The sequence below is a fragment of the Dermochelys coriacea genome, chromosome 5, assembly GCF_009764565.3.
Source record: "Dermochelys coriacea isolate rDerCor1 chromosome 5, rDerCor1.pri.v4, whole genome shotgun sequence".
Lineage (NCBI taxonomy): Eukaryota > Metazoa > Chordata > Testudines > Dermochelyidae > Dermochelys > Dermochelys coriacea.
Window position 1 is genome coordinate 60,679,557 of NC_050072.1, and position 15,016 is coordinate 60,694,572.

General features: G+C 41.0%; 1 protein-coding gene and 1 long non-coding RNA gene across 12 annotated transcripts in view; one reads left to right on the forward strand and one right to left on the reverse strand.

Moving 5' to 3' along the window:
• LOC119856009 overlaps positions 1-10,107 on the forward strand; it is a 75,208-nt gene extending 65,101 nt beyond the window's left edge. The window contains exon 3 of the long non-coding RNA XR_006281356.1: positions 9,629-10,107. This is a non-coding gene — a long non-coding RNA (uncharacterized LOC119856009). The remainder of the gene's footprint in view (positions 1-9,628) is intronic.
• The window catches only part of FAM172A (family with sequence similarity 172 member A), a 372,757-nt gene that overhangs the window by 70,617 nt on the left and 287,124 nt on the right, over positions 1-15,016 (reverse strand). The window lies entirely within an intron of this gene.

Here is a 15,016-nt window from a genome sequence, read left to right on the forward strand (position 1 = left end):
TATTGTAATATTAGGATGCAAAGTAATATTGTAATGCTTGTCTGTTTAGAACAATGCTCTCACTATACTGTGCTATCATTTTATTCTTTTTAATAGCACTATTATTTATCTTCTTTTAAACAGTTACTTTAAAATTCTACTTTTACATTAACAAATTCAGTATTTTAATCTCAAAATTAACTATTGCTATGTACACTTCAATAAATATTTATTAGCAATACATGTATGTAGATGCTTATGAATATCCTGCTGCCTTGAGATAATGTTATTCTAACATGCCAAGTATGTTATTTCACCACAATTTGCATTGTTATAATAGGTTATTGACTGATTTTAGGTTTAAGGGACTAAGGTAGTATTCAGTAATGACTCTGAGCTACAAGTTTATTGCAAGTGCCCAAGGTTCATTCACCCCAAGCAATTTAGTCAATAACCAATTTTTATACTTCTATCTCCTTCAAAATTCCAAACCAATAATCCCTGGCTTTTTTTTAATTATTTCAGTATCAGACTAACGTTTCCCATGGAAATCAATATGGGTGCGATCCATTAGCCAAAAATCTGCAGCATTGCAATGCAAACATATTAAAAATATTGATCTTGCAAGCTACTGATGTTTTGATTGACTTTAATGTTTGTAAGCAGCAATAACAGAATTTCAATGACAAACAAACTTTTGATTAAAATTATAGATTTTTAATTTTTTTTGCCATTTTACTGTTTTAAAGGATATCACGTCGTTTACTTGTCTGCCATAAAAATGAGCACAGTAGTAAACACTTATTCAATCCCTTATTTGTAAATATTTTCAGTCAGCCATAACTTACACATTCTAAAATGTATTTTGAACCATTTCTGACATTTCAGTCCCACATCACATGATATCTAAAGCTAATATGTGTTTGACTGGACTTATTTTTGCCCCACTTCTTTTTTTCTTGTTTTTTTATGCTTCCGTAGATTCTCCAATTACCAGCTGTGTCTAATATTTACAGAAAAATGCCTGAGAAATATTAATTGATGTTTTCGTAGCAGTTGTACATGTTTTTGCTAAATCTTTTCACTTTGGTTCTTCCTTCCCACGCAAGCTATCTAGGAGAAGAAAATGTCAGGACAAGCCTACTAAAGACATGCCCAGTCTAGCTCTAACTATCTTAGGTATTTGTATGGGCACCATTATTCTCATGTCTAAGCTCCTCACAATGTTTAACACATTTATCCTTACAACAACCCTGTGAGGAAAGGATGTACTATTATTTCCATTTTACAGATGGGGAACTGATGCACAGTGAGACTAAGTGACTTGCCTAAGGTCACACAGGAAATCTGTGGCAGAGCATAGAAATGAACTAAGGTTTTTTTGAGTCCCAGGTTAACACGTTAACTACTGACCATCCTTCCTTTCTTTCTGACATTTGGGTTTGGACCTGGGTTTTTCAGAGATATTTAAAGTGTAGTTACTTTCTTAACTGAATTTCTACATTCTGAGAAACTTCAATGGTTTTTATTTATATATATTTATAAACTTGTTTAAACTATGTCCATATTTGGTCAAGTTTTTTTTTCTCCTCCACTTCCTCGGTACAAGCAGGTCTGTCTTGTTTGTGCTGCTTAAATTATAGCCAGATCCCTTAGAAACAGCAAAAGGGGGCACACAATTTAGAGTATTCCAGTTGGAATACCTGAATGGTTCTGCAGGAGTTTTTAGTCATAACTATCTTCCTGCTGAAATCCATCCCACCAGGTCCACAGCCCAGACAGCTGATGTGCCCAGAGTGTCAATAGATGGTAAGTGTATAGATGCTAAGGTGTTCAGTTAACTTCTAGGAATGGTTTAGGCTTGGGGAATGCTGACACATGGGAGCATCAGGAATGAATATTGGAAAACCTTTAATCAAGTTTATTATTTAGAAAAGGCACTGAATTACAGAGTATCAGGGTTCACGTACAACATTTTAACAAAGCAAATGCCATTAAAAGCCAAGTTAAAAAAAAAAAAAGCAAAATTCTAATGCCACCGTTCTAGCTCCAAATAACTCAGACAAAATGAACCAAACCCTCACCCAACGAAAACTGGAAAGGTAAGGGCACTGCACCATGCCCTAAAGGTCAACAAAGCTGACTCCACTACACCAATGGACACAGAGTATTTCAAGAATCAAATTACAAACATTTCAATTATTTATTGCATTATGGTAGTGCTAAAATGCCCCCCCAAAAGATCGAGCACTTGGTACTGTACTGTTAGCTATCTCTCTAGCAGTGCAATGGAAAGATTGGTTCTTATATAGCCAGGATCAAAGCCTCATGGAGGTTTACTAATAAAAGTCAGTATTTGGAACTTCATCCAAAAGTAAACAGGAGACTAGTGCAGTTGTGAAAGCACTGGTATAACGCACACTGCTATTTATGTGGTCAAACTGGACTAACTGAAGCTTTCCTGTGCTCTTTAAGAGTAGTGTCACAACCTGGTCCATTTCCACCCTGGAAGGAAATCAGTCTGTTGTAAGTGGACCAACCATTGGATCCCATTATGTCTGGGCAGAACCGGATCCCTGTTCCTAGCCCTGGATCTCTAAAGTACACTCTCAGCTGCAGATTTCATGTCTGCCACTCTTCCTAAGGACATGGGCCACTGTTGCCGACATGTCTTGGACCCCAAAAAATAGTGCCTAGAGACCTTGATCTCAGTGGCTTATACATACTCCTCCAGATTTCCACATGCAAATCCCATGTGAAAACAACCTTTGTTCTCTGAGGTAGGCCAGCTGTTGATAGTCATTCAAAGTAGATGGCGCTTGATGGCTCTTTGAATGACAGTCCTCTCTGAGGTGTCCCATACCTCTCTCAAGCAGGGAAGTTTCTGGAATATACTGACCATGTCAAGGTCAGGCTGGTTCTTCAACACAGAACAAAAAAATGGCAGTTATCATACACCAAATGGAAGATAAGGCACAAAAACGAAAGTCACAAAACAAAATGGAGTTCAAAATATTCCCTTGTCACACACAGTGCTTTGCAATAATTCAATCTAGAAGTGACAAAGGACTATTGAGGTGAGGACCACATCCAGGAAAAATGGTTGAAATTGCTTGCCAGATACAGACAGAAGATGGTGCTTTTGGCCACTGATGCATCCTGTGACTTCAGCAGTGAGTAGCCAAAAGTACCCCTACATTATGAACTTCTTGGACAAAGGGCAGGCAAATCTCCTAATGGAACTGAAGACCACTTCCAGAAACTGGCTAAACAGCTGGAAGGTAGAGAGGTGCTGCTGCACTGAAGACACAGTCCCTGGTAACCATGCAAACTACACTGTAAGCATCCAACTATCTTTACACTAAAAAAAAAAGATAAAAAGGACAAGTTTAGGAAGGGACTTGGTGAATTCAAGTTATAAAATGATAAGTACAAATGTTGAACCTTCAGTGAGATATAAAAATAATTACAATACAATATAAATTATGTTCCTGTTCCCCTTGGAATAAATGCTTAAAAAATGCTGGATTGATAGTCCTAGAGCCTGCAGTTACTTATCCACAAAACGGTTACAGTACAGGTAGCAGTAGTGCAAGCTTTCTTACACTACACTGCCAATGTGTTCAACAAGCCTTAAAAAACACCTCTAAGCTGGAGGGTGTATTTCATTCTCCATGTCCATTCAACCTTTGCAAGAGGCTGTGAACTGTGATGTCAAACACTTGCTCCATGAGATCAATTCATTTCACATAGGCCACTAAACAATTATCTGATGGAAATAACTTTGGGCTGGCTTTTAACTGATCATCTCTCATAGAAGGGAAAGGCACCATACCCTAATATCAGTTCCCTGAGCAATCTATTCCCTGACACATTTTGAAAATGAATAATTTATGCTTCAGTTGTTGCCTGGGACATAGTACAAAATATTCATTGTCTTCATATCTCTGCATATTCATCTTCACAACAAGGAGACATTTAGAATACCTATGTTTTGCATGACTTCTCTTCAAGATCTAAGTGCGTGAAGAAATTGCTAGTGAATTAGGCCCAGATTTTTAAAGATATTTAGGCACTGTGGTACACATAGTTGCAATACCTAATTGATTTGGGCACCTAAGGATATGTCTACACAGTGGCTACAGTAGCACACCTCTGATGCTGCAGATATGTTGCTGTAATGCCATAATGTAGTTTGCTTCCGTCAATGCATTTTATGCACGTCTCCAACAAGTGATAGCTAGGTTGACAGAAGAATTCTTCCATCAACCTAGCTGTGTCTACAGTGTGGGTTAGGTTGACCTACTACGTTGCAGAGGTGAAACATTTTTCGCAGCCTCGAATGATGTAGCTAAATTGATCTAATTTTTGGGTGTAACCAGGCCTAAATCAGGTGTTGTAATGCTGAGCACCACAATACCTAAATACCTATAAAAATCTGGGCCTTATTGACTATTTGCATCAATCATTCTATTTTTCAGTTACTCAAATATGTTGTCATTTTAGAATGTGAACATTTACAGTATGCTCATCTGAGTTCAGAGAAGTTTAAGGTAGAGACTTGTTGGAGACAAGTGGCTTTATAAAGAACAACCTATATATAAAGTCAGCAAGTTCCTGTGCTGTATGCACTGATAATGGCTACATTTGTCAGAAACAAAAGTATTTGTCACAGTAGACCAGACTTTGATCACTCTAAAGTCAGTATTCTGTCTCCAGAATTGACTAACACAGAATTGGCCAACCCAAAATATCCAAGTAACCATTAATTGGATTAAAAATCACAAGATTTTTAAAAAAGAATGAATTTGGTTGGGGAGAGATATTATTTGTCTTATGGTTTCTGACTGCTTAGGATACACAAGGCATATTTTCAATCTTTTCTGCACAAACATGAGGGATACAAATTTAGATTTTTTTTAAAAAAAGAAAGATAAGTCTCTCACATAATCCCTTAACTCCAGGAGTTAGGGCTCTAGGTAAAATACCAAATGTCACAAGACTCACAATAAAATCACGGGAGTTGGTAACACTGCTAATATCTGATTTTTCAGAAGCAGGTGAAAAATATCCAAAATATCCAAAATGTTCCTCTCCCAAATTGTGCTACATGCTGTATATGATGGAAAAAATTCCTTCATAACTCCTGTAACAATTAGCTAATGCCCGAAGACTAGATTACCATTTACTGACCATGGAAACCACCAGCACTATTATCAATACCAAATACTATCCTCCACGTTCATTGTGTTAAGAGATAGTAAATTATAAAATATAATAAAAACAATAATTTTCCGACCACATTTGGAATCTGCACTTAAGCACAGAGTCAGAAGAATGGTTCTAGATAAATCATGCCAACCTTTTCCTCCAGCAAAGTAGGGTGACCTTTGGATGACCAACTCTTTCTTTCATCCAGGTCTCTTAATACAGATACTTCCATTTGGCCTCACTGAATGAGATTCTGGTCTTCTTTCCATTCTTTAGTCCTTAATATTCCTCTAACTGAAGCAGCCCAGCTGGCAGATTGCCAACAGAAACAAGCAACGTATGGCAATGCTGCTCTGTTGTGCCCTGATGCACTGATCTGTCCAGGCCCCCATAATTTATGGGTGCCTATCTAAGGATCCTGTTTTAATCTGCCCATACACAGTCAGGAAAAAGTCTTCCAGATGCCAGTTCTTGGCAGTTTGCATGTGGACGTTTTAAAAAAATTAATACCATGCAGTTTAAAAATCTGCAGGAAAAACAGATCGGTATACGCAATGCAAACAAACAAACAAAAAGAGGGTCAACATTCAAATTTAAGATACTGAGCCTGCACTCTTCATATTAACCTAAATTTAAAAGTGCATGGTCATGTCCTCCTCCCTTATTTTTCTGTTTGTTTAGTGGCAACACTGATGTTTAGAGAAATGGCTATATTTGTGAAGGGTTGCATAGTGAAAAGCTAATACAGATCCAGCAGAAGTACTGTACATGTTCATGAGAACACAAAACATTGTTTTTTTATTAGCTTCCATAAACAGAGGTTGATGGTTTTTTATTTTTCTAATTTCTCAATGACAAATTGGTGATTAAAAAATTAGTTACTAGAATCCAAACAATGTTCCCCACCAGACTATTACAATTTCAAGGTATGTCAATCAAACATGGTGTCTTAACTGTCTGACATGATCTTTACATTCTACTATAATTATAACCCTACCGAGGTGCTGGAGCAATTTTTATAGTAGGGGTGCTAATGATAGAATCCACGGAAACTATGTATTTGGTGTGTGTCAAGCCAAGAGGATGGAGCAGCACCCCCAGAACCTCTAGTTCCAGCACCACTGAACCCTACATTAAATCAAGGGACCTTTAATCTTTAGTCTTCTTCAATGGAACTACAACTGCAGAACTGAAAGAAGCTTAAAAAATCGATACTTTATAAAAGAAATGAAGCAACATTTATGTTTGCTGAAAATGAAAAAGAGGAATTTTCAAAGAGTAAAAATGAATGAAAATATGCATATAACCATTTCATGTTCAAATGCAGGAATACATTTTTGTCTGGGTACCTGTAATGTTTGGTCTGTCAAGCATTGCTAATTTGAAGAGGGGGGAAAAAAGCCTACAAAGCTAAGAATATGGCTTTACACTCCATGTTTGTCTTTAAGTATGCAATTCGTGGGCACTCTCACAGAAACAGCAAATTTCCTCCTTTGTAGTCAAGGAAATAGTTTAATATATTTGCTTCCTGATGCACACAAAAAAGGAAAAGAAATGTCAACATAGATACTATAGTTTCTAGCTATGATATTTATATGACACCCATCACCACAGTATCTGAGTGTCTCACAATCTTTAATGTACCTAGCTGCAAAACACCCCGAGAGGTAGAGGTTTCTCTCTTATCCCCATTTTACAGATGGAGAATTGAGGCACAGAGACTAAGGGACTTGGTCAAGGTTATACAGGACATCAGTAGCAGAGCAGAAATGGAACCAAGGTCTCACACAGCTCAGGCTTCCATTCTAACCACTATACCATCTTTCCTCTCTTGGAGATTCTAGGGATCAAAACCAAGGACTCATACATACAAAACATGTACTCTGCTATTGTGCTGCCTTGCCAATAGTTGTATTTTAGGCCCTGATCAGGCAACGAGACCTGTACAGGGAGTCCTAGGTGCCCACATGGAGCCTGTGTTGGGACAGGAAGTTTCACTACTAACTTGAACCCATGGAGTGAATCAGGGAGAATCTACCCCCAAGTTATCGTGTGGTTCATGATAAAAGCCCTGGAACCAATTCGTCTGGTTCACAAAACCTGGAGTGGGGGCATTGTAGTGCCCCACCCTGAGGTATAATTAATAAAATTGCAACCTGAGGCCTTGTCTACACTACACAGTCAGGTTTCATAGACAAAACAGTGGAGGTGTACATACAACAATGCTTCTCCTGCCAATTTAACTCTTTTGTTATGCTCATATACTAAAACCACCCCAATGAGCAGTATAGAGCTTTCTGCAACAAAGTTAGAGTGACACAGTGTCAGTGTAAACACTGCATTTGCTTATGTTGCCCTAAGTGGCCTCCAGGAGGTGTCCCACAATGCCTATCATGGCAGTTCTGGTAAGCAGTTTCTACCCCGCTGCCCTGAGCCAGATACATAGGCATGCATCCCTCCCTCTTTCAAGCCCAGGGAAATTCCACTTCCTGGACAGTTCACATCACATCTTTCCAGTTGACTATTCCAGCTTTCCACAGCAAACATGCCCCCTCCTGGAGTACACCAGAGTTGCTGGATCTGTGGGTCTGGGGAGAGGAGGCTGTGCAGGCACAGCTCTGAACTAGCCATAGGAACTTTGACACTACGAGCAGATAGCTCATGGCATGGAAGAGAAGTGGACATGCAGCAATGCCATGCTAAGATCAAGGAGCTGAGACAGGTGTACCATAAGGCTAAAGAGGCCAATCATTGCTCTGGGTGTCTATCCAAGGAGCTGCACACCATCCTCGGCGGTGACCCTACCTCCATCACCAAGAGCCCTGAGGATACTTTGGGAGGACTGGGCTCCTGCAGAAAAGTTTGTTAATGCCCACTGAGATCTCCCAGGAATCGTTCATAGAGATCTCTAGGAAACTTCTCTGCAGATACTCTGCAATCCTCTGCAAAGGTTCCTTGGCAGAGATGCTTTGTTTCTTCCCGCATTGTAGGAAACTTTGCTATGCCAATCAGCAATTACTTCTGCAGGAACCAAACCAGCACACAAACGAGCAGCATACAGACCCAGTCTGAAAACCACATGCCTGCAGGAGATGCACCCTTGCATTTTTGGTTGCCATCAGTAGTGTTAGTCCAGCTTTGATCATCCCTCCTGTGGAAAACGGTACAGTAACTCCTCGCTTAACCTTGTAGTTATGTTCCTGGAAAATGCGACTTTAAGCAAAATGATGTTAAGCAAATCCAATTTCCCCATAAGAATTAATGTAAAGTGGTGATGGGGGGGGTTAGGTTCCAGGGAAATTTTTTTTCGCCAGACTATATTTTATATATGTCTACATACACATATACACAGTATAAGTTTTAAACAAACAATTTAATACTGTACACAGCAATGATGATTGTGAAGTTTGGCTGAGGTGGTGAAGTCAGAGGGTGGAAGAGGGTGGGATATTTCCCAGGGAATGCCTTACTGCTAAATGATGAACTAGCACTCGGCTGAGCCCTCAAGGGTTAACAAATTGTTGTTAATGTAGCCTCAGACTCTACAAAGCAGCACAAATGGAGGGAAGGTAGACAGCATGGCAGAGATACACACCCTGTGTGTGTGTGTGTGTGTGAGAGAGAGATGTGCATTGTCCTTTTAAGTATGCTGACCCCACTCTAAGTACTTTGCCTTTTTAAGTAGATCAGCAAGTTTAGACAGCAACTACTGCCAGCAAGCTCCCTCTGTCCTGAGCCCTGTCATGTATACCCCCACCCTGCGCTCTATGGAGATGGGGTAAGTGGGGGCAGGAGCAGGGGGGAGGGGGACACCCTGACATTAGACTCCCCTTTCCCCTGCCCTGCACAGCAAGCAGGAAGCTCCCGGGAGCAGCTCCAAGGCAGAGGGCAGGAGCAGCACATGGCAGTGGGGGGAGGGACAGCTGAACTGCTGGCAATTGGTAGCCTGCTGGATGGCTGCCATACAGGGAACTCAGGGGAGTGGGGAGCTGATGGGGGGATGCCGGTCCACCCTGGTTCCAAGCCCCCACCAGCTAGCTCCAATAGGCTGCTCTTTCTGCAAGCAGTGGACAAAGCAGGCGGCTGCCAAACAATGTTGTAAGTGAGCATTGCACAACTTTAAAAGAGCATGTTCCCTAACTGATCAGCAACGTAACAACAAAATGTTAACCGGGATGACTTTAAGTGAGGAGTTACTATACTAGTATTCAGAATAGCATCCGAGAGCGCTTGTACGGATCCCCTTCCTGATACCACCCACACCCTTTGTCCCATCTTGCACCAGCTCCCTGAGCTGAACTCACGATGTTTAGTGCTCTGGCCATGTTGCATACTTGCCAAGGGAAAGTGAGAAAGAGGTGTACGTACCTTTTATGATTCAAGACTGAGAGTGCACACACAATACTGACACTGTATATTGTTTCTTTTGTTTCTGCAGATGTGCTCTTATGGGCCAGCTCCTACACACTGGCAGAGTGCCTCTGTCAGATAAGGAGGTGAATGAGGAGGTGTAAGGAGAACATGTTTTGCAAAGTGCTGCAATCATCAGATCAGGCCAATACAAAGCATGGAGAGATACAAGAAATGAAAACTAGAAATGGATAGCCAGGAGAGGAGACAGGGACAAGAGTGGATAATAGAGGGCCAGGAGTGGATGATAAAACTCATGGAGGACCAATCACAGATGCTCAGGTCCATGACTGCACTACAGGCAAAACACATACATGCTCGACTCCCCTTCATCCCATACAGAACTGCCTTCATTGCCGGCCCCAAATTCTAACCACACATTCCTGTCATGTTCCCTCCCAGGTACAGTACTCCTTGCTCTCTACCCCCAAAGACATTTTCCATAATGACAGCTGGACTTACACACAGCTGTGAGATCCTCACTTCAGAGAGTGCTGCTCACTGTCACGTCCCTTGTCAGAAATGTTAATCTGTGTATTGCTGTTTAATAAAAATTTAGTCTTACAAAGACAGTGACTCTTTATTTGTGACCTACACAAGGTGGTTGCAGCAGAAATTCATACACAGTGGGAATCGGCACATTTGCAGACTACAATGCTCAGGAAGGAATTATTACAGGGGTCATTCAAGGTGGCAAATAAACAATGCCTGGCTGAATGCATTACAGAAAGACACATTACTAGGGCTCACTGTCAAAATGCCTCTTCAAAGCCTTCCTGATTAAATTGACCCTTGTTGGGCCCCTTTAATAGCCCTGGTGTCTGGCTGCTCAAAATCAACCACCAGGTGATCCTCCTCAATGGTCCCCCTTGGGGAAACTTTTCCCTCTTGGCGTCACAAATCTTATGCAAAGCAGAGCAGGCTGTTATGACCATGGAAGTATTTTCCTTATTGATGTCCTAACCTGCCAAAAAGGCAGCACCTGCAACCTTTTAATCTGCCAAATTAACATTCTATGGCCACTCTGCACCGGCTAAGTCTATTGTTGAAGTGCTCCTTGCTGCTGTTAAGGTTTCTGGTGTAAGGCTTCATGAGCCATGGGAACAAGGGGTAGGCTAGGTCTCCCAGGATCACTATGGGCATTTCCACACCCTCTATTGGAATCTTCTGGTCTGGAAAGAAAGTCCCTCATGCAATTTTCTATACAGGCCAGTATTCCTGAAGCTGTGTGCATCATGCACCTTCCCTGACCACCCCACGTTAATGTCAGTGAAATGACCTCAGTGATCCACCAACACATGAAATACCACAGAAAAGTAACCCTTTCTGTTGATATACTCCATTGCAAAATGGTTTGGGGAAAAAATGGGCATATGCTTGTCATCTATCGCCCAGATGCAGGTAGGGAATCCCATTGCCACAAAGCCATCCACTATTTCCTGCACATTGCCGAGAGTCACAGTCCTTTGTAGCAGGAGGCAATTAATGGCCCTATACACTCGTATCATTGCAACCGCCCCCTCCCCCCCCGGGGACTTTCCCAACTCCAAACAGATTCGCGACTAACCATAGCAGTCTGGAGTTGCCAGCATCCACAGAGCCATCATCACACGGTTTTCCACCAATAGGGCCAGTCTCACTTTGGTGTCCTTGCACCACAGGATGCGGGTGAGCTCCACACACAGTTCAAGAAAGGTGGCTTTGCACATACAAAAGTTCTGCAGCCACTGCTTGTCATCCCATACCTGCATTACAATTCAATCCCATCACTCAGTTCTTGTTTCCTGAACCCCCACCAAAATGGGGTCCACTATGTGCAGCTGCACTGTGAATGCCAACATCAATCTTTAACTGTTTCTTCCCATGGCAGGGCAGGCACCAAAGAATCCTATTAAAATTTGCAGCTCATGAAATACTGCAGGATCAGCCAGGTTGTGTTCATAACACCTATCACAATACTGAAGAGCAATGCAAGATCCATGCTTTCAGGCAGAGATGGCAGGTGCAAAGCTTAAAGGAGCAGTTGAAAAATGGCACAAAATGTAGTCAGAAACCCTTGGAATTATGGGATGAGAAAACTGCATCATTGGGTGGTGATCCCACTCTCATGATGCTCTGAGATCCATTCCCAGAACTCCTAGTGGGAGAAGGTGGTGATTTGCACAGTGGGATAGCTATCCACAGTGCACTGCTCTCTCTGTTCATGTTAGAGCATCAACTGTGGACACGCTCCACGGACAAAAGGAGCATTGTGTGAACATGCACAAGTGATTTATTGACAGCAGTTTATGATTATTGACATAACTTAAGTCAACTTAACTCTGTAGTGTAGACATGGCCTGACATTTAAACCCACCCATATGTCTGTCAATCATTCGCCTGCTTGTCCTGGTCAACAAGGTCAGGGACTTGGTGGCCCAATTCTGCAAGGTGCCAATCACCTCCCAGAAAGTGTTGAGCATCTCCATCTTCCCCTGACATTGGAGTTAATGAAACTCAACCACCACCTAGGAAGCATGCGGCACTTCACAGGAATGAGTATTAATTCATAAAGGCTGATTAATAGGATATATATTTTGGATTAACAGGGTAATCTGACACAAATCCTTTGGGGCCAAAATGTCTTCTCTCTTACTAAATCCTTTAAAAAAAAAAGTAGTGAATTAAAATGTGACTATGTTTACTGAGTATTGTATCATTTTATACTGAATATTTTTGAGGCCTCAATTATGTACTCTGGTGATCTTGAATAATCTAGATATTTACACAATTTTGAAACTATTTGAATTGGGGTTCTTTGGCATGAACTGAACACCAAAAAGAGGAGGGATGGGATGTAGGGAAAGAGATGGAAATTAAAATGTGAGAAGTTATGAGACACTTAAATAAAACAAAAACAAAAAAACCTTTTGGCACTGAAGCATATGCTCTGCCACCTGCAGCTAAAAGTAACATACTGAGAGCATATAGTCTGTCAAGAATTACTAGTTTCAAGCATGGCTGCTGATTTTGGACAGTAGCACTTAAGAAACCTTCAATCTGGCAGTTTTATCATCACACATTTACTAAAGCATACCACTGTCTAAACTTGTAGGAGTTCAGGGATCTGACCTTAGGGAGGACAAAAAAAATGGTTCATGAGGTAGTGTTTTGATCTGGTCCGTTTAACATTCAGGATTCCAGAACATTATTCCAATCCATTCTTTGGCCCTCCAGTAAACGTGGCAAATGCAAGAATGATTGGTTCCTTTCTTTCCTGGAAACAGCATGTATCAATGCCACAACAATTGCAGCTGGCAAAAGCACACAGGGCTGCTTTTAGGTGCGCTGGTGTCCTAAATGAAGAATTATTTTGGAGCCCCAAGATCAAACGGAAAATGTCAGCAATATTTTTTTCTCTCAATTATGGTTAATCACTTGCTGAGAGATGTCCTGGAATTAATACAGATAAAAGGCCAGACCTCATTCTGTTTGCTCACTTTAGCTTTATATTGTGATGTATTGACGGTAGACTTATTCATTGTGAATAATATTAATTACAAATGTACCCCATTTTCTCGTTAGCAAATTCATGATCTGATCTCGATTTCAATGTATTTGTAAGTATTCACTGAATAGTTATGTGAACAAATTTAGGCTGATGGTGTATTTGTGAACTATTCACTTAGACTATTTACTATTTGTTATTCATGGTATGTGATTGGTCACCTAAAGACCAACAATATTAATTTTGCTCCCTGTTTAGAAAACAAACTTTTTAATACATCAGTAAGGTCTGAATGTGGTCTCATGGCCATCTCCATGAGATACCTCTAGAAATGAAGGGCTGAGCCTTCTCGGATATGGCTGGAGAAAGACTGGAAATACTGCACCTAGTCATGATGTGAGCTTCTCCCATGCAGTGTTGGTGGTAGTCACTGACCAAGAAGAATCGTGGGCAAGAGGACACCAAGTTTGAAGCCCAGAGTTCTTGGCATAGTCCGGTACCTGACAGCGGTACAGGAGGGATGGGGAAAATCCCAAAGTCTACTCTAAAACTTAACTGTTTTACTAAAATTAAGAAACAACACTAGTGAAACGAGATAAAACTGAAAACTACAACTATACTTACTGGAACTGTGTCAGAGACAAGGACACTGAAGGTTCCGACCCAGACCATGTGGCTGTGGGAAGGAACTGGAGATGCAGTTGGTCTACCCTATCTTTTATTGCCTCTGATGGAAGCAGGAGGCAAGCTGGGACACATGTGCGGACCAATGGATACTACTTTCAAACTCTCTGACTCCATGTATATGGTGTGCATATATAAGCCTCAGTGGAATACACTAGGGACCATCACTTGAAGAAGAAAGCATCCTTCTGGTTCAGTTTTTGGAAAAATACTATTTGTGTGAAAATCAGTCAAACTTGAGGATTTTACAACATTATTATCGATACCTGGCAGTTCTCTGAATATTGCCAAAACAATTAATAATATTACCTGATAAATAACAGAAAACTAAACTCACCACTTTTATTGACATACAACTTTTATAAATATTCACAAAAATATTTCCACACCGTTTTTGTGTTATTTGACCAGCTCTGCTCTGCTGTACTGTATTGTACTTTCTTGTGTCTACAAAAATCATTAATCATGTTCCAAAAAATTATGAAAATGGCTTAAAGTCATGAACTTTTACAAAATACTAGAATTGGTGATTCATTTTATTTTCCTTCTGTGTTTTGAGCCTCTAAGGGTTTCCATTTTCAGTCTATTCTCTGCAATCATGAGGACTACCAACTTATTATTTTAATCACATGACTCCATGAGCTGCAACTTTAAGAAAATCACCAAGCATTGATAAAATAACGAGACTTGGCAAGCCTTCCTTCTCCTCTTTCCAAATTCCTTTCCCCAGCTTCTCTCCTCTCCTACAGGCTTCCACCTTCTGTTCCAGGTCAGGACCAACTAGAAGATGCTGTTAGTTCTGGGGGTGGAAACTGCTACTGTTATACTCCTGCTGTAGCATGTGAGGCCTGTCAGCAGCAGGGAGCAATGAGCACTTTCACAACCTGCTGCAGCTAAAAGGAAGAAGAGCTGACAGCCAGCAGGAGATTGGGAGCAGCTGCTGCCTGTGGCTAGCCACAAGTGGTCCTGCTGTGCTCAGCAGTACAGCAACACTGCTACCAGAAGGAGAGATGCACAGAAGCAAGGAAAGGAAGGGAATTTGACACTCTCTGTGTGGGCAATGTAGGAAGCTGCCCAGTTTGCGTATGTCTAGGGTCACCACTGTTGGCACAGAAATTCAATACTCAAACTGATAGTCCGCAGGTTCCTTTTTCTTATGGAGGAATAGGACACTGTAACTAAACTCTCTGAGCCCACCTCTCCTTTGCAATCTGTCTTTTTCTGTTGCTCTACCCAAGTTAAATT